Raw genomic sequence first — 19,748 nt, 5'->3', positions numbered from 1 at the left:
AGTCAGAGAGCACACAGTGTGACAGGAAGTCAGAGAGCACACAGTGTGACAGGAAGTCAGAGAGCATACAGCGTGACAGGAAGTCAGAGCAAGCAGAAGAGCCTGTCTTGTTCCTTATGTAACAACTCACTGTGGCAAAAATAACTCACTTCTGGCTCTCTGCTCCTCCCTGTTCTAGAGACAGCTGCTTCTTTTCGTGCAGTGCCAGCCTCGTTCCAGAGACACGATGGTGAAGGTCGGAGTGAATGGATTTGGCCGTATTGGACGCCTGGTTACCAGGGCTGCCTTCACTTCTGGCAAAGTGGATGTTGTTGCCATCAATGACCCTTTCATCGACCTCAACTACATGGTCTACATGTTCCAGTATGACTCCACCCATGGCAAGTTCAAAGGCACAGTTAAGGCTGAGAATGGGAAGCTTGTCATCAACGGGAAGGCCATCACCATCTTCCAGGAGTGAGATCCCACCAACATCAAATGGGGGGATGCCGGCGCCGAGTATGTTGTGGAGTCTACCGGTGTCTTCACCACCATGGAGAAGGCTGGGGCCCACTTGAAGGCTGGGGCCAAGAGGGTCATCATCTCCGCCCCTTCTGCAGATGCCCCTATGTTTGTGATGGGTGTGAACCATGACAAGTATGACAATTCCCTCAAGATTGTCAGCAACACTTCCTGCACCACCAAGTGCTTAGCCCCCTTGGCCAAAGTCATCCATGACAACTTTGGCATCGTGGAAGGACTCATGACAACAGTCCATGCCATCACGGCCACCCAGAAGACTGTGGATGGCCCCTCTGGGAAGCTGTGACGAGATGGCCGTGGTGCTGCCCAGAACATCATCCCTGCATCCACTGGAGCTGCCAAGGCTGTGGGCAAAGTCATCCCAGAGCTGAACGGGAAGCTCACGGGCATGGCCTTCCGCGTTCCTACCCCCAATGTGTCCGTCGTGGATCTGACATGCCGCCTGGAGAAAGCTGCCAAGTATGATGACATCAAGAAGGTGGTGAAGCAGGCATCCGAGGGCCCACTAAAGGGCATCCTGGGCTACACTGAGGACCAGGTCGTCTCCTCTGACTTTAACAGTGACTCCCACTCTTCCACCTTCGATGCTGGGGCTGGCATTGCTCTCAATGACAACTGTGTAAAGCTCATTTCCTGGTACAACAATGAATTCGGCTACAGCAACAGAGTGATGGACCTCATGGCCTACATGGACTCCAAGGAGTAAGAAGCCCGCCCTGGACCACCCATCCCAGCAAGGACACAGCAAGAGAGGGGTCCTCGGCTGCTGAGCAGTCCCTGGCCTAACTAACCCTTGACACTGAGCATCTCCCTCACAGTTTCCATCCCAGACCCCCAGAATAGCAGGAGGGGGCTTAGGGAGCCCTACTCTCTTGGATACCATCAATAAAGTTCATTGCACCCTCAAAAAAAAAAATAACTTCTTTCGACAGGCATGAATCCCTTTTGAGAGAGATGTTTCCAATGACCTAATTACCTTCCACTTCCCTCCCTGTCATGGACCCACCACCTTTTATGTGGTCACACTGGGAAGTTATTGCACCATGTTGTGGAGAAGGGAGCACTCAAGAAGAGTAACATAAGTGACCTATTACCAACTACCACCAACCAGTCAACTTGTAACTGAACAAAATATTCTAACTTAGCTCTTTCCTTGGCTTCCTAAGGAAACTGTAAAACGTATGTATTCCATTGCATAGTTTATTTAATAAAGTGAATATTCAAATGAAGCATATAAACTTTGTCTAAGTGGAAAATATTTTAAATGTAAATGATAATTCTTTCAAATTGACATTTCATAAATCTTCACAAATATCAGCGTGAAGTGAAACTCAGCTAAACAGCTGAGCTTTCCTACATCAGTGAGTATCCAAGAAATCTAAAGATAAAGGTCAATAAACCGTGGACCTTGGGGAAAGATCAGTGTTGTTTTAAAACTAAAACAAGGAAAAACAGCATTTCCTGTGTTTTCATTTTGCAGTGGTGGCTACTAAATATACGTGAACCCTAAATTCAGGTAGGAGCACTGATATCACCCACAAAATCTTTGGGAAGAAAAAGGTGACTTGCAATGACAGAGAAAGGGATCTCACTGCAAATGAATAAATTAGCATGATTCTGAGAAACAGCTGCCCTAAGCCCTGGGATTTTGCTTTAAAGTTAGTCCAATCTTTTAATGACCATAAAGTCCCTATCACAAAGTAATGTAAATTTTTGCTAAAACATTAATTTTCAGAATCCTATACCCCAAGCAGCTGATACATGACTCCCAGCATTCAAATTCTACCACAGCTTTATTTGACCTTGATATGTGGCAATGGACATGTTCACCCGCAGGTGCATTTAGGAAAAAAAATTAGATGGTATAATATTAATGAATAATTAAAGATTTATGAAGGTCTCTGGAAGTTTCCCAAAATATCACAAGGGTTCACCGTATTTTTTTTCTTTGGTTTTTGGTTGTTTTGAGACAGGGTTTCTCTGTGTAGCTTTGGTGCCTGTCCTGGAACTTGCTCTGTAGACCAGGCTGGTCTTGAACTCACAGAGATCTGCTTGCCTCTGCCTCCCAAGTGCTTGGATTAAAGGAGTACACTACCACCACCCAGCTGATTCAGCATATTTTTAAGAAATTTAATAAATAAAAATATCTGTAAAAGAAAAGTAAATTAAAAAACAATAACAGAAATTACTGTAGCTAATAAAAATCCATAATCTGACTGCTAGGTACAATATAGTTATAACTCTTCCTACTGAGAGTGACAGAAGCTCAGTTTGTCATAGGCAAAGGATTTGTTCTCATTGGAAACTACCAGGAAAGGTTTAGATGGCTGGAGCACATCCTGCTCTTGCAAGGGACCCAGCACCCACTTAAGGAAACTTAAAACTGCCTTTAAGTCCAGCTTCGAGGGCTCCAAAGTCTCTGCTATACTCCACGAGCACCTACGCTCGCAGTAAATATACCCACTCACAGGCACACATACACACACACACACACACACACACACAATTAAAAATTAAATAAACTTTTTAAAAAAGTCTTTTAAAAGTGGAGCCAGAGCCGGGCGGTGGTGGCGCACGCCTTTAATCCCAGCACTCGGGAGGCAGAGGCAGGCGGATCTCTGTGAGTTCGAGGCCAGCCTGGTCTACAAGAGCTAGTTCCAGGACAGGAACCAAAAGCTACGGAGAAACCCTGTCTCAAAAAATCAAAAAAAAAAAAAAAAAGTGGAGCCAGGGACATGGCTTGCTACTCTTCCAGATGTCTTGAGTTTGGTTACTGGAAGCCATATTAGGTGACTCACAACCATCTATAACTCCAGATTTAGGGACTCCATCACCCTCTACGGCCTCCACGGGCATCCACTCACAAGCATGCACCTCACATATGTGGATGCTAGGAGTCCAACCTAGATCATCCAAGCTACCTAGAGGTTGAGGAAGGAAAGTCACAGGTTCAAGCCTGTGCTGCATAGTGAGACATGAAGAAATTTTTTAAAAGATGAAATGTAAGGGAAGGATGTGTGAGGTTAGGGAAAAGAGAGAAGAGGGGATTGAGGTAAGAACCATAGGTTGGGAAAGACTGCTGCCAAGTATCTTCTGGACGTGGGAGGAACATTGACTCACCAACTCCCAGCAGTTCTCGTTGCCAGCACAAAGGTCAAGCCACCCATATTCCAGCATGGAGAGGGAAGGGACTCATGAGAAGAGGAGGGGAGGAAGAATGGAGGAGGGACGAAAGAAGGGAACAGATAGAAAAGGGAGGAAATGAAATGGAAGGGAAATCCCAGGAAGAGTCTTAGGGTTGATTTGGTCAGAAGTCCAGACGATTTTATCAGGGCTCAGGTTCTTTCTGTTTCTTTTCTTTGTCTTCGCCCTCCATTGTCTTTATTCTCACTATCTAGCTGTGGCTTGAGCTGCTGTTCCCACAAAGAAAAAAAGACCTTCTGCGATTCCTTCCTCAATACCTTTTGTACCTTCCATACATACGTATGTCTACTCCTGATTAGCCAGACCTTGGACACATGTGGCACCTCTGGAGAGAGAAAGGAGCCCCCACCCAAGCTATAATCCTCATTAACTGACATTGCAGAGAAGTTATTCCACAGAAACATACAATAAATAAATGAAATAATAAAATCAAATGAATTCCAGGTATCCCAATCTAAAAATATACACAATGGATGACTAAAACAGTAAATTTTTCCTATTTATATTTAAGGCAAAATTGGAGATGGTGGTGTAGTTCAGAGCTCAGCACTTGCCTAGCATGTATGAGACACTGGATTCAATCTCAACACAGCGACAAGAAAAATGAAAGAACCCGAAAACCAGGGACTCCGATATTTGAGAGCTGGACCCTAAACACAGGGCACTGCAGTATTAAACCTTCGTTGTTTGGGAAGGCGGGGAAGATCCCAGGGACTTAGCGAAGGCAAATGCTCTGGGAAACAGGCAGAATGTGACTATTGTGTGGCCCCTCTAAAAATAATCCGAAAGCCTGGTGAAAGCCTGTTGCCTTTCTATGTTCAGATTCAACCACCAATGTACCGTCATCAATGTAGTACTCTGTACCTAAAATAATGACCTCATTTTCCACTGAGCCTTTAATGCATCCAACAAGTTCTTTCTTTATAACAAACACAGGAGTGTCTACATTTGTTAGCTGTCTGCTTTGGGTGTGTGTGTGTGCTCTCAGATATATCTTGGAATAGACAGTGACATCAATTTTAGTTAACAGACTGAAGATACTTGAATTCTTGAGCTAGAATTAGGCTGTGTAAAAGACTGACACTGTGACCTCAGTGTATTTCTCTGAACAAAGTGAATAGATGTTTTCCAAGGATAGTTGTGGTGTTTTGAATGAGAATGGCCCCATGGCCTCATAGATTTGAATATTTGGTCCTTAGTAGGTGGAACTGTTTGGAAAGCCTAAGGAGGTTTGAACTTGTTAGTGGAGATGTTTCACTGGGAGGAGGCTTTAAGGCCACATCATTTCCAATTAGCTCTCTCTCTCTCTCTCTGTCTCTCTCTCTGTGTCTCTCTCTCTCTGTCTGTCTCTCTGTCTCTCTCTTTGTCTCTCTCTCTGTCTCTCTCTCTGTCTGTCTCTCTGACTCTGTCTCTCTCTCTGTGTCTCTCTGTCTCTGTCTCTCTCTCTGTCTGTCTGTCTGTCTGTCTCATAGTTACATCTCAGATAAAAGCTCTCAGGTGCTGTTACAGCACCATGCCTGCCTGCCTGCTACTATGCTTCTCGCCATGATGGTCATAGACTCATTCTCTGAACTATAAGCCCACCCCCCCCCCCAAAAAAATCTTCCTTCTGTAAGCTGCCTTGGTCATTGTGTCAGATCACAGCAATAAAGAAGTAACTAAGACAAGAGTCTATCTCAGAGGCTGGAGAGCTGGCTTGGAGGTCAAAAGCACTTTCTGTTCTTGTGGATGATCTAGGTTGGGCTCCTAGCATCCACATGATGGCTTACAACCATCCTTAACTTCAGTCCCCCATATCTGGGGCCATTTTCTTGTCTCTGCAGGCACCAGGCATGCATGCAGTACACATGTATACATGCAGGCAAAATATTTAGAACTTACATACATAAAATAAAAATAATAAATCAAAGAGAGAGTTGTGTATCCCTATCTCAAGCAGGCCAATGATTAAACAAGGGCTCAGAATCATAGATCCCTACTGTGCTCATCTAAACAGGCCACGGGACATGCAAGGGCCATGAAATCAGATCCACAATTTAAACACTAGTTATATTCTGTGACCATAAGCAAGTTATCTAGACTCTCTGAGCCTCATTTTTCTGACCTGTAAATCAAGTTGAAATAGCTCTAACCACGGTGATATGAGTCACTATCAATTAGTAGCTAACCCATAATAGGCATTGAATGAGTGCTCATTATTAACATAACTACATACAGTTGGTTTTCCTGCTTCTTTCTCTGAAATTTCAAACCTGTGTATGGTGTGTGTTTGTAGGGGCATTTTAAGGTGCATGGAGTCTGTAGACCAACATTCATATTGCTCTCCTCCTTATTTTTGAGATAGGGTCTCTCACTGACCCTGGAAATCATTGATTGACTAGACAGACTGGCCAGCGAGCTCCAGGGATCTCCCTGTCTTTTCATCCTCAGTGCTGAGATTATGGGTATGTGCCATTATACTCAGCTTTTTACATGGGTGTTGGAAATCTAGACTTAGGTCTTCGTGCTTACATAATAAGTCCTCTAGCAAGTGAGCCATCTCCCCAGTCCAAATCCTATTTTATGCCACGTAATTAATCCACAGTTCATCCAACCTAAAAATGTCAATCATCTACCATTTACATAATGTGGGCATATGCTTCTGGAATGATATATGAATGTATACATATATGTGTATACACACATACACACACATACATACATATATATATGTATATATATATATATTGTTTGTTGGTGCTGCAGCTAAATTCTTCTCTTAGTTCTGACACTAACCCTCTGAGGTAGGTTCTGCTATTTTTCTTCCTTTATTAGGAAAGTGAACCCCAGAGAAATTAAGTGACTTACCTAAGGTCACAAAGTTGGCAAACATTATTAGATTGAGGGTTGGAACACAGAGAATCTTGTTCCTTCGTCTTTGTGGGGATGGGAGGTAGCTCACTATATTACCCAGGCTCATCTCTAACTCTTGAATCTTGAGAGACTGGGACTGCAGACACACATAGCTGCACCCCGATGCCATTTGCTTTATATATTTGCTGTTCAGAGCAAAGATGACAAATAAAGACAGTTAAAAGATAGAGAAAAGAGCCACCAATTCCATCACTTATTCGTAAACACCTACTGCACTGCCGCTTTGGCTGCAAACCTTGACCCTTGCCAACAAAGCCTCTTTATACAGTGGATGGCAGTTAGAAGGAGGCTCAACAGTTTAGGGTATTAGCAACTGTGGGGTGTTCATCACTAATTCACATCCCTTCCCCACCAAGGCTCAGAGAACATCACAGAAGGATAGTCAAAGGGAAAGGCCATAGGTTGGAAGACCCTGCTGCCAAAGAAGATCTTACCAGCATGACAAAGCCATTGTACTCATGAGCTCATGGAAGCTGTGGTTGCCAGCTCGGGCATGCACAGGATCAAACCAGTCAGTCGGCACTACAACGTGGAAAGGGTAGGGTCTCACAGGCCCTGTCCATAGCTGCAGGGTTATTGGCAGCTCATAGCTGCTATAGTAGGGAGAGTTACTTTACTTCAGAAGTTGGTCATGATAGGTTTTCCTGGTGGAAGGCACCTACATTCAAGTGAATATTGGCAGCAATAATTAGACCCAGTGAGACAAGAAGAGGAGAAGAAGTTGGGAGGGAGGTGTGTGGGGCGACCCTGGAGGAGCTAGAGAGTGGGGAACAGGGAGTGGATAAGACTTAAATATGTTTGTATTCAAATATGAAGTTACTAAAGAATAATTAAAAGTTATAAATAATTTTAAAGAGCACTTAAATGGCAGCTTATTGTATTTACTATAACACCCCTATGAAGTAGGTGATACTATTACTGTCATTTCAAGCATAAAGAAAACAAAAGTTTAACCTGGGCAGTGGTGGCACTGCCTTTAATCCCAGGCGGATCTCTGTGAGTTCGAGGCCAGCCTGGTCTACAAGAGCTAGCTCCAGGACAGCTAGGGCTGTTACATACACAAAGGAAACCCTGTTTAGAAAAAAAATTAATTAATTAATAGTTAATTAATTGAAAAGCTTAAAAATATAAACTATTTCCCAGGGTTGCATGAGGGGCGAATAGTGAAGGTAAGTTCCAATCCTGGCCATCTGGCACTTGTGTTTAAGTACAACCCTCCCCTGACTCCCCGACCTGTGGGGTAAGTGTGGCGATGCTATCACTATTAAAAACCATGTGTCTGTTTATTCAGACTCCATTCAGAGGCCACTGGCCACTGACACTGTTGTCCTTTAAAGACGGTGACGTGTAGCCACCGAGGCTCCAATGACACGCAGCCGGTCTAGTCACTGCAAAAGCAAACTGCGGGCAAATGTGTGAAGCAAATTGACGTTTCCTCTGGGGCTTCCAAACTCTTTCTCAAACCTCTTTCCCTCATCTTTAAGATTCCCCTCAGTGCTATTGGAAAGGAATATGTCCTCTTCAAATTATTATGACTCGATTAAGAACTCAAAATGGGTTAATATAGAAATATCAGTGTGAACTTCTCAGAATGCTAATGCTGTCGGTAGAAAGTTCAAAGGCATGATGCTTCGGTGAAATGTGAATTTCAAACATTCCAGGGTGTAGCCAAGGACAAGAACTCTCTGCCACCCAGAGCAAAACTGTGGAAAAGCTGGAACTTTGAGAGAATTTTTGGTTTAAAACATTAAAATATATGGAGAACATTTTAGAAGCAGACAACTTAATATTAATAAGTGCTGGAAATAGAGTTTAATTTATGGACTTTTTGTTGACAGAGTCCAGGGATGTGAAAGTTCAAGTAACTCCTAGGGAGGCAGGTTCAACCTAAAGCTGAAAGGAACATCAACACAGATAGCAAACACAACAAATTCTCATACACTGTTACTCCTCATAGCCTCCTTGGGTATCCATGACCAAAATGTTTTATTAATGAGCAAAATGTTTTTTAAAAAAATAGTTTGGATGTGAGCTTGAGGCCAGCCTGGTTGGTTTACAGAGCAAGTTCCAGGACAGACCCCAAAACTAAAGAGAAACCCTGTCTCAAAAAAAAAAAAAATAGTTTGGGGTAGGGAAGATAAATGCCTAGTTTTGACTCCACACGTTTTTATTCTGTTCCATTAGGCTGCGCCTCTCCCGGGACCACAAAACCCACCCAGGCCAGGGGAACTACAAAAGGCTGCAGAGAAAAGGAAGCAATCTGCCCCCAAACTGTGCCTGTAATTAACATACACCATCACAGCCCTGAAGCAGGAGTTGGCTACCCTAGGCTGTGTCAGTCTCGGGCTTACCTCTGTTACGTTTCAGAAATGAACTATTCCACGTAAGATCACTTTTTGATCCCAGCTGATGGAATTATCTAGGGAGGTTCTAGAAACTTTAGAAGATAGGGCCTCACTAGAGGAAGCAGATCAACGAAAGTGTGACGTCACAGGTTACAGATGGCCGCCAATCCTTCCTCCTCCACTTTCTATCCAGGACGTGGTGAGGAACATCCCCGGCCACACCGTCAGTGCTGCTATGTGTTCTGCCAGAGCACATGGGGCCAAGTGACCAGAACGGAACCTTCTCAAAACCGTGAGCCAAAGCAAACCTTTCTTGCATTAAGTCGTTTAATGAAGTGATGTCAGACACCCATCACAGCACCTACTGCTGAGACGAAGAACGTGATGACTACTTGTGCTCAGCGTCCTTTCTCCCTTCTTACACATTCCAATATCCTATCTTGGAATGGGGCTTCCCACAACAACTAAATCAAGATAACCCTGAACCGGTGTGCCCAGAGGCCTGTCTCACACAGGATCCTAGAGTTAGCCAAGTTGACAATTGAAATTACCCCTCCCATTAGACCAAAGAACCACGATAATGTTGCTCTATTGGCGCCTCACTACAAGGTCTCCAATAGGCTGAGGCGGGGACTGTTTTGTATTTCAAAACAATATCATTGAGAAGGGAGTGTAGCACCACAGAAGAGCACGTGCCTGAGTGAGGCCCGGCATTCCATCTTCAGCACGTCAATAACAATAGCAATGAAGAGGAGGAGGCGCTGTTCAGGATCCACGTCGAGCAGGAAATACACGTTGATTTTCAAGCTCTCGCGGGGTGCATCTGAAGAAGTGGTCACACTGCAGTTGAGCTCTCGGAGAAAGGAAGGGCTGTGAGAGGGGTGTTACAAATGGAAGCCTGGCGGCCAGAATGCTTTTAACGAGATTTTAGTGAGAATCCCAAACACACTTAGGTATAAAGGGGATGGATAGCCACACCTGTTTGCGACTGACATCAGTCTCTACCTGAGTTTATGGGGGGGAAACTCCAGTAAATTTAGCTCAAATAGAGTAGAAGGAAGACAAGATAGATGCAAATACAAAACAGAAAGCAAACATACAGAGATTATATTGCTGCGGGGTGTCCTCCTGTGACTACCCAGACACCAGCTTAAGCCAGTACAAAGTCTTTACCAGCGACTGAGTTGACAACTACACAAGCGTTTGGGATCCCAAGCCTCTCTCAGGATGAGCTTTTAGGCACAAAAACCATATCCTGGGTTGGCACATCTTAGGTAACAAGAACAGTTAGCAATAAGTGGAACTATAAAAACCAAAAGGTCAGTACATTTAGAGACTTCCAAAAATACAGATTTTCATAGTTTAGGTCTTTGATTTTGTTTTGGCAGGTGGTGCTGTCTATGTGCTGAGTTTTATGGCCTGAATGGTACTTTTATCATGGAGTCAGTTGTGCTAAGGTTTGGGAGCATATCAGGGTCTGGGGACCTACTAAGGTCTGGGGGGCTGTTATAATATCAGTCTGAAGTTGTTTCTTTAAATATTTATAACCTTTAGTATATAGTGCAAGCACAGATTAAATTTTTTGTGATATCAACAACTTTCTAGAAAATATATATCTTGCCAAAATGGATATAATGACAAAGAAATTTCTAAAAAACATTGTCTTAAATGAGCAGTGAGAATTATCAAAACAATAAAAAATAAAGAATTTGTAATTTAAGGCCTTGGTACAAAAAGAAACTTAGATACAGATAAATTCAAATACCAGCAAAGTCTATCAAATAGTTTTAGAAGTATCAATGCTACTTTCACAACTCTTCCAGGAAACACAAAGAAGGGCAGTCTTTCCCCTGTTAGTGTGACTTTGACACTGAAACCTGGTGACTAGACTTAGAGAAAGTAAAATTATACACCAATCACATCCCTTAGTACACATGCAAAATTCCCAAATAAAATATTCTCAGGCTAAGTAGAGAAAAACATGAAATAATTGAATTTCACAACCAAGCTGAGTTTATTCCTAAATTAAATGGTAAAACAAGCAGCGTAATAGAGAAAAGGATTTTTTAGCTATATAGTCACTGCAACTTGTACCCAGAAACACATGTAATAGGCTTCAACACCGATGATGACAATGATGCTGATGTATAGATGAAGATGGCAACTTCCAGAAATCCCAGGAGCAGAGACAGCCAGGAGTTACAGAGAGGAGATGAGGTAATTACATTGGTAACAGTATCTTAACAAAGGGAATGTGAAAACGCCACCAGGAAGCAAGTGCCTGAGAGAAGTTATGATATGCCAATCATGCTAGGAGCCTAATTAAGAGAAATGACTAAAGACTCGCAATAAGAAGCATATTTCTAGCATCTGAAGTAGCTAGAGGGGCCTGGGGGCAGGTAAAATGCTTCGTGTACAAACATAAGGACCCGTGTTTCAGTTCTCAGGACCCACAAAAAGAGCAGGTACCACAGTACAAGCCTGTAATCCCAGCTTGGGGAAGACAGGGACCAGTGGGTCACTGGAAGCTCCCTGGCCAGACAGCATAGCTGAGTCAGTGAGCTCACAGTTCAGTGAGAGGCTCTCTCAAAGGTAAGGTAGAGATGACCAAGGACGACACCCGACTTCAGCCTCTCACCTCCACAGGTACGCACACACAAACATGTATCAAACATGTGTATATACACTCACACACACATGCTCACATACACACAGGCAGCTTGAGGAGAGACCTGCAGTGATGAGACTCTGGAGTGTGGAAAGCCGTTAGCGAAGGTTGAGGGAAGGACACAGATCTGTACTCCACAAAGGATCCCTGCTACAATGAGGAGCGTCTACTGGTGGAAGGGGACTAGACAGCAGGTCAGCCTGATGCTGTGCCCAAGAACTAAAGGCTAAGGGGACTTGGGGGGGGGGGTAGATTTGGGAGAAGGCAGCTGGGAGTTCAAGGATAGTAGATGAATGTCTGGTGGGAGCATCTAGATAACAGTGATGTGTTTTGTCAGAACGAATAACATGAAAAGAGGAAAAACGATGGGTAAAACAGGGGCAGAGAGTGAAACTAAAGATACACAGTCTGGAGATGGAGAGACGATCTAGAGGATGGAGAGACAGTCTGGGATGGAGAGACAGTCTGGAGATGGAGAGACAGTCTGGGGATGGAGAGACAGTCTGGGATGGAGAGACAGTCTGGGGTGGAGAGACAGTCTGGGATGGAGAGACAGTCTGGGGATGGAGAGACGATCTAGAGGATGGAGAGACAGTCTGGGGTGGAGAGACAGTCTGGGGATAGACAATCTAGAGGATGGAGAGACAGTCTGGGGATGGAGAGACAGTCTGGGGATGGAGAGACAGTCTGGGATGGAGAGACAGTCTGGGATGGAGAGACAGTCTGGAGATAGAGAGACGATCTAGAGGATGGAAAGACAGTCTGGGGTGGACAGACAGTCTGGGATGGAGAGACAGTCTGGGGATGGAGAGACAGTCTGGGGATGGAGAGACAGTCTGGGATGGAGAGACAGTCTGGAGATGGAGAGACGATCTAGAGGATGGAGAGACAGTCTTGGGATGGAGAGACAGTCTGGGGATGGAGAGACAGTCTGGGATGGAGAGACAGTCTGGAGATGGAGAGACGATCTAGAGGATGGAGAGACAGTCTGGGGATGGAGAGACAGTCTGGAGATGGAGAGACGATCTAGAGGATGGAGAGACAGTCTGGGGATGGAGAGACAGTCTGGGGTGGAGAGACAGTCTGGGATGGAGAGACAGTCTGGAGATAGAGAAACGATCTAGAGGATGGAAAGACAGTCTGGGGTGGACAGACAGTCTGGGATGGAGAGACAGTCTGAAGATGGAGAGACGATCTAGAGGATGGAGAGACAGTCTGGGGTGGAGAGACAGTCTGGGATGGAGAGACAGTCTGGGGTGGAGAGACAGTCTGGGGAAGGAGAGACAGTCTGGGGATGGAGAGACAGTCTGGGGTGGAGAGACAGTCTGGGGATGGAGAGACAGTCTGGGGATGGAGAGACAGTCTGGGATAGAGAGACAGTCTGGAGGATGGAGAGACAGTCTGAGATGGAGAGATAGTCTGGGGTGGAGAGACAGTCTGGGGATGGAGAGACAGTCTGGGGAAGGAGAGACAGTCTGGGATGGAGAGACAGTCTGGGGTGGAGAGACAGTCTGGGGAAGGAGAGACAGTCTGGGATGGAGAGACAGTCTGGGGTGGAGAGACAGTCTGGGGAAGGAGAGACAGTCTGGGATGGAGAGACAGTCTGGGGATGGAGAGACAGTCTAGGGTGGAGAGACAGTCTGGGGTGGAGAGACAGTCTGAGGATGGAGAGACAGTCTGGTGTAACATGGAGAGCCAGGGCTACTTGTTGTTGGGGTTTTTGTCCTGCCCGGTATCCCCAGCTGTTTAGCCCCAAAGAAAATCACACATAGATCTTTATAAGTTATAAAGCTGATTGGCCCATTAGTTCTAGCCTCTCACTGGCTAACTCTCACATCTTGATTAACCCATTTTTCTGATCTATGTTAGCGGTGGTCAGGGCAGAAGTGGGAGGAATCAACTTCCTCCTTCCCAGAATTCTCCTGTTTTCATTACACCACTTCTACTTCCTGTCTGGTTTTCCTACCTATATTTCCTGCCTGGCCAACCGGCGTTTATTTATAACATGATTGACAGAATACAGACAATTCTCCCACACCAGTCTGGGGGATGGAGAGACAGCTCTGTTAGTAAAGTGCTCATGGTAAAAGCTTAAAGACTTGAGTCTGACCCCAGAACATGAGTAAGCAGCCAGCTGTGGTCGGACGCACTTGTGTTGCCAGTGCTGGGGAGACAGAGACCCAGTGTCTTAGTCAGTGCTGCATTTCTGTGAAGAGACACCATGGCCACGGCAGCTCTTATCAAAAATAGCATTTCATTTCTTATAAGAAAGTGGAGGTTTGCTTAGTTTCGGGGGTTCAGTTCATTATCCTCATGGTGGGTAGCCTGACGGCATGCAAGCAGACTGGTGCTGGAGACTTAGCTGAAAGTTTACATCTTGATCTGCAAATCACACAGAGACAGAGAGACTAGGCCTGGCATGACCTTTGGAAACCTTACAGCCCACCACCAGTGACATACTTTCTCCCACAAGACCACACCTCACAGTCCTCAAATAGTCCCACTCCCTGATGGCTAAGCATTCAAACACATGAGCCTGTGGGGATCATTCTTATTCAAACGACCACACATGTATATCCCCGGAGCTCACTGGCCTTCAGCCTCATCCAATTGGTGAATTCCAATTGATGAGAAAGAAACTCTGTTTCAACAAGCAAGGTGGACAGCTTATGGGGAAAAAATCCAGCAAGATAATTGACATCACACACTATTTATGTTACTACTTGTAATTTAAAATATGCATACTAGGTATTGCTTCCCAACCCTTAACAAGTCTGCTACATGTTAGATACACTGGTAGTGGGATATAACCAATGCAATTATGGAAGACTACTTGAAAGTCTGTAAACACAAAGATGACACTTCAGGCCCCTCACCTGAAGACATGCGTATGTATGTACTAAAAGGCAGCTTGCAGGAGGATGTTCACTGAATGCTTCTGATAATAAAAAAATCTAGAGACAAGTATTTCCTTGGTGCCAAATGTTAAATAACCATAATATATTCATATAGTGGAATACTCTACATAAATTAAAATAGATTCATTACATATGTATATATTAAGATGTATGACTCTCAGAAACACAACTTCAAGTGATTAAAATAAGATGCAAAAGATGTATATAGGAAATTCCCAGCTCTGCGGTTTTGAAATGAAAGGCATGGCTTCTGTATTCTATTTATGACACATATAGATGTCCAAAAGGACAAATGCACACACAGGAATCAGACACGCCAATCTCAGAATGATCATCATCTTCGAGAAGACGGAGGATAAGAGAGAAAGTAGGAGGGATGGAGCTTCATCTCTTCTGTATTCATATCTGCACAGCAAAATAAATTTTAAAGAGGAAGAAGTAGAGGAAGCATTCATTTGACAAGCTATAAAAAGAACACCTCTCATTTTAAAGCCGGTTTTCTGAGTTATCATTTACATACCACAAGATTCAGCCTTTTCTACATATACAGTCTGATGAGTGTTAGCAAACAAGTACAGTTGTGTAACTACTAGTGTAATGGAAAAAGTACATCCACTGCCCAGAAAGTTCCCTCAGCCCCTCTGTGGCCAATTGCTCTCCCTCGTCACTAGCGCCCCCTATGGTCATCTGTCCTGTAGTTTCCAATCCCAGTGAAGCCTCTCCACAATGCTGCCTAAATGGACTAAAAGGCATGTAGCCTATTGGGTCTTACATATCGCTTAGCACAATGCTTCTGAGACTCACTGACATACTCATATGTTGTCCTAGATAGGGTTTCTATTGCTGTGATGAAACACCAGGACCAAAAAGCAATTTGAAAAGTGTATTGAATGTAATTGGCCCCCATAAACTCATAGGGAGTGACTATAAGTAGTTGTGGCCTCGTTGGAGGAAGTATATCCTCCTTACCTGGGGTGGGCTTTCAGGTCTCCTGTGCTCAAGCTATGCCTACTTCAGTTCACTTTCTGTTGCCTGGGAGTTAAAATATGGTACTCTCAGCTCCTTCTCCAGAACCGTGTCTGCCCTCACACCACCACATCCTGCCATGTTGATAATGGGCTACCCCTCTGAATCTATAAGCCAACCCCAATTAAATGTTTTCCTTTATAAGAGTTGCTATGGTCATGTGTCTCTTCCCGGCAACAGAAACCCTAAGACAGAAGGAAAGGGTTTATTTGGCTTACACGCCCATATTGTTGTCTGTCTTGAAGGAAGCCAAGACAGGAACTCAAGCAGGGCAAGAACCTGGATGCAGGAACTGTCGCAGGGCCCATGGAGGAGTGCTGCTTCCCGGCTTGCTGCCCATGGCTTGTTCAGCCTACTTTATTATAGAACCAGGACTGCCTGTCCAGGGGTGGCACCACCCACAAAAGGTGGGGCCCCATCCATCACTAATTTTAAAAATGCCATTACAGACTTGCCAACAGATATTGAGGAAGCATTTTTTTTTAATTGAGGCTTCCTCCTCTGATGACTTTAGCTTGTATCAAGTAGATATATGACTACCCAGCACATAAGAATACATAATTTATTCCCTTTTGTTACTTCATAGAATTCCATTGTATAAAGGTACCACCATGTGCTTCTCTATTTATCCACTGATGGACCTTTGGGTTGTGTCTTAGTGTGGGCTCTTATAAATAAAACTGCTATGGTGGGATATGGAGGTTTAAGTCTGTAACTCCAACCCTCTAGAGACTGAGGCAGGATAACTTTTAACTTCAAGGTCAGAAGTCACACAATCACAATAACTGCAAAAAAGGCCTTTGTCAAAGTTCAATAACTTTTCATAATAAAAATCCTGAAGACAGTAGCAAGAGAACAAACATACCTCAACATAATAAAGACTATATATAACAAATGTATACCAACATTATACTAAATAGAAAAACAACTCAAAACATCCTTCTAAAATCAGGAGCCAGACAAGAGTGCCCACTATGATTCCTCCTATTCAATACAGTCTTCTGGATCTTAGCTAGAGAGATAAGGCAAGAAAAATAATAAAATATCTACAAATAGGAAAGGAAATCCTTATTTGCATTACCCTATATTGTAATAGGCTCTTCAAATGTGTGGTCAAATTAAGGGTCTTGAGACAAAAAGCTTCTCTTGGATGAGCCAGATGAGCAGCAAATGTAATCATATATCTCTCTTAAGATCAGTGGGAGCCAGGCGGTGGTGGCGTACACCTTTAATACCAGCACTTGTGAAGGCAGAGGCAGGCAGATCTCTGTGAGTTCAAGGCCAGCCTGGTCTATAGAGCTACAGAGAAACCCTGTCTAGAAAAAAATCAGTAGGAAATCACACACAGAGGAAAAGGTGAGAAGAGTAGGGAGAAAAGTATTATTTGAAGATACTGGCCTTGAAGATTGAAATGATAGGGCCACAAACCAATGCGTGCCAGTGACCACGAGATACTAGAAGAGTCAAAGAACTGGTTCTCCCCAAAAGGAACATATGCTTCCCTAGAAGGAGCATAGCCCAGACAATATCCTGATTTTTAGTTCAATAATACTGAATTTCAACTTCTGTCTTCCGGAAATGTGATGAACAAATGCATTGTGGTAAGCCACTGTGTGTGGCATTTTATTACCTCAGCTTCAAGAAAGTAACATGAGCCCCATGAATTCTACTTAATGGCAGGCATGGTGCCCACTACAGCCTTCTACACCTTGTGCTATGGTTTGGACATGGCTTGGGGGTATCATCCAAGCGCTCATGGGTTGAAGTTTAACCCTCACCCTGAGGTATTAAGAGGGTAGAAAATTAATCCATCGTGGCATTTAGAGATGAGGCCTTCGGGAGGGGATTAGTACTAAATAAATAAACCATGGAATGGAGTTCTCATGAATGAATGCTGGTGGTTTCTTACGAAAGAGACCAGGGAAGATACATGCATGATCCATCTCTTGCCATGTGCTGTTCTTTACCCCCTTAAGATTCTGCATGCAAGAGATGATTGCCGGAAGCACTGGGATACAGCTCAATGAGTGCAGTACTTGCTGTGCAAGCCGGACAACCTGAATCTCCAGCACCTGCACAAAAGCTGGGTACCAGCGCACCACCACTGGGAGACCAGAGCAGAGAAGGAGCCCTGCCAGGGGCTCCCAGGCCAGCTAGCCTGCTGTACACAGCAGTGTACCGTAATGATCCTGTCTCAGACAAGGCGCAAGGCAACGACCAACACCTACACTTGTACTCTGCCCTCCAGACATGCATGCAGACATCCACACTCACATACAGGAATGTGCACGCAAACACTGTTCACAAACCCCAGAAGAGAAAGCCAGTGCAGAATGTGGGCCCTCTCCTCCAGAACAGAACCAGAAGCCAAACTAAACCTCCTTCCAACACACCAAACGTTAGTAACAGACAAAAAACTAATACACCTTGGTGCTCTGGTTTTTTGTTTGTTTTTTTACATTTCTTTTCTTTTCTATTGAGAAATTCTGGAAATAACCACAAAAGTACAGTACAACAAAAAACTGGGGCTAGTTTTTAACAACCTGAAAATTTCAAATTCTAGAACTGTTTTTTTTTAAACTAACTTCCAAACAAGATAGGATAAATAAATAAAGAAATAAATAATCATGGATGTTCATGACAGTGCCCAGACAGCTTACTGTTGTCATGCACCTTCAGGACAAGGTAGGTAAGGTTTGCTTCAGGAACAACCACAACACATCAAAGCAACAGTCACCTTAAAAACAAAGGACCTACCAGGAAAGTCAGTCTCAAATGTCAGAGCCGGGCGCTCCAGTCCTCCTCACCGGGCACAGGTGCAGTACTGGGCCAGGCTGGCTGACCCTGCTGCTCCACCTCAAAGCCTGCAGAGTGGTGGATCACACTTGGCAGGGGGCGCTTCCTTGGGAGAGCAGCCACTGAGTCTCTGGCCGGGTGCAGGCTGCACTTACAGGGGTGGCTTCTGTACTTCTTTGCATTTGTTTCTGCCTGGTCTTGGTGTGCGCCAGATTCCTCGCTGCCCTCCTTTTATCATGCTCTTGCTCTTTATGGGAGGGCAGTGTGTTCTTAACTGTGTTAATCAGGAATCTTTCATTTGTTCCAGCAAGAGAACACTTCATCGAGTCCATCAGTCCCACGGTCTCTGCTCTGTTTTCCCCACGTTTTGCCTCCTTTCACATTCTTCTCGGTTTTCCTCTTCCATGGAGTACGGAGGGGGGGGGGGGGGACCTCCAGGAAATACTCAAGTGGCACTGGCCTAAAAGGGGCTCTTCCCCATATCAGGAAGGGTGCAGGGCAGAGAAGGAAGTAACCACTAATCACCTTGATGTATACTAAGAAAGATTTATTTCCAGACATGATGGAGCATGCTTTTAATCCCAGCACTCAGGAGGCAGAGTCAGATGGGTCTCTGTGATCCCAGGGCCAGCCTGGTCTACAGAGTGAGTTTCATGTAAGCCAGGGCTACATTGGGAAACTCTATTTTAAAGCAAATAAATAAAAGAAAGAAGGATGGAAGAAAGGAAGGAAGGGAGGGAGGGAGGAAAGGAGGGAGGGAGGGAGGGAGGGAGGGAGGGAGGGAGGGAGGAAGGAAGACTTGCACAAAACATACTAATAACACAAATCAGCAGAGATGGCTCAACAACTGGGAGCACATGCTACTCTTGAAGAGGAGAGCCCAAATTCAGTTCCCAGATTCCATGTCAGGTGACTCTCAGCCACCTCCAACTCCAGCTTCGGGTTATACGACATCCTCTTCTGGCCTGCACTGGAACCTGCCATCATGTGAACATACATACACACACATACACATACTCAGACACACACACAATTAAAAACAAATATTTCTAAAATACAGCAAATCACTTAAAATGATTTTTAAAAAGACATGAAGCAGAACCAACAAGCTTCATACAAATATAGCAGGCCCTCCATGTTCATGGATCTTCCACTCATAGATTCACTTAATAATTTGGAGGGTCTTGTATCTATAGTAAGTGTAGACAGACATTTTTTTTGTCAGTATTCTCTTACCAATACAGTATAACAACTATTCACAGATCTTTTACACTGTATGAGATAGTATAACTAATCTAGAAATAATTTGAAGTATATTATAAGCTGTGCATATATTATATGCAAATATCAGTCTAT

General features: G+C 44.2%; 1 pseudogene; it reads left to right on the top strand.

Moving 5' to 3' along the window:
* Nucleotides 1-226: 226 nt before the first annotated feature.
* Nucleotides 227-1,228, top strand: LOC121463440 (annotated as a pseudogene).
* Nucleotides 1,229-19,748: the final 18,520 nt, after the last annotated feature.

The sequence above is a fragment of the Microtus oregoni genome, unplaced genomic scaffold (genome assembly GCF_018167655.1).
Source record: "Microtus oregoni isolate MIOR12 unplaced genomic scaffold, Mior012 000026F_ref0000081, whole genome shotgun sequence".
In the NCBI taxonomy this organism is placed as follows: domain Eukaryota; kingdom Metazoa; phylum Chordata; class Mammalia; order Rodentia; family Cricetidae; genus Microtus; species Microtus oregoni.
This window is presented reverse-complemented; position numbering and strand designations above follow the sequence as displayed.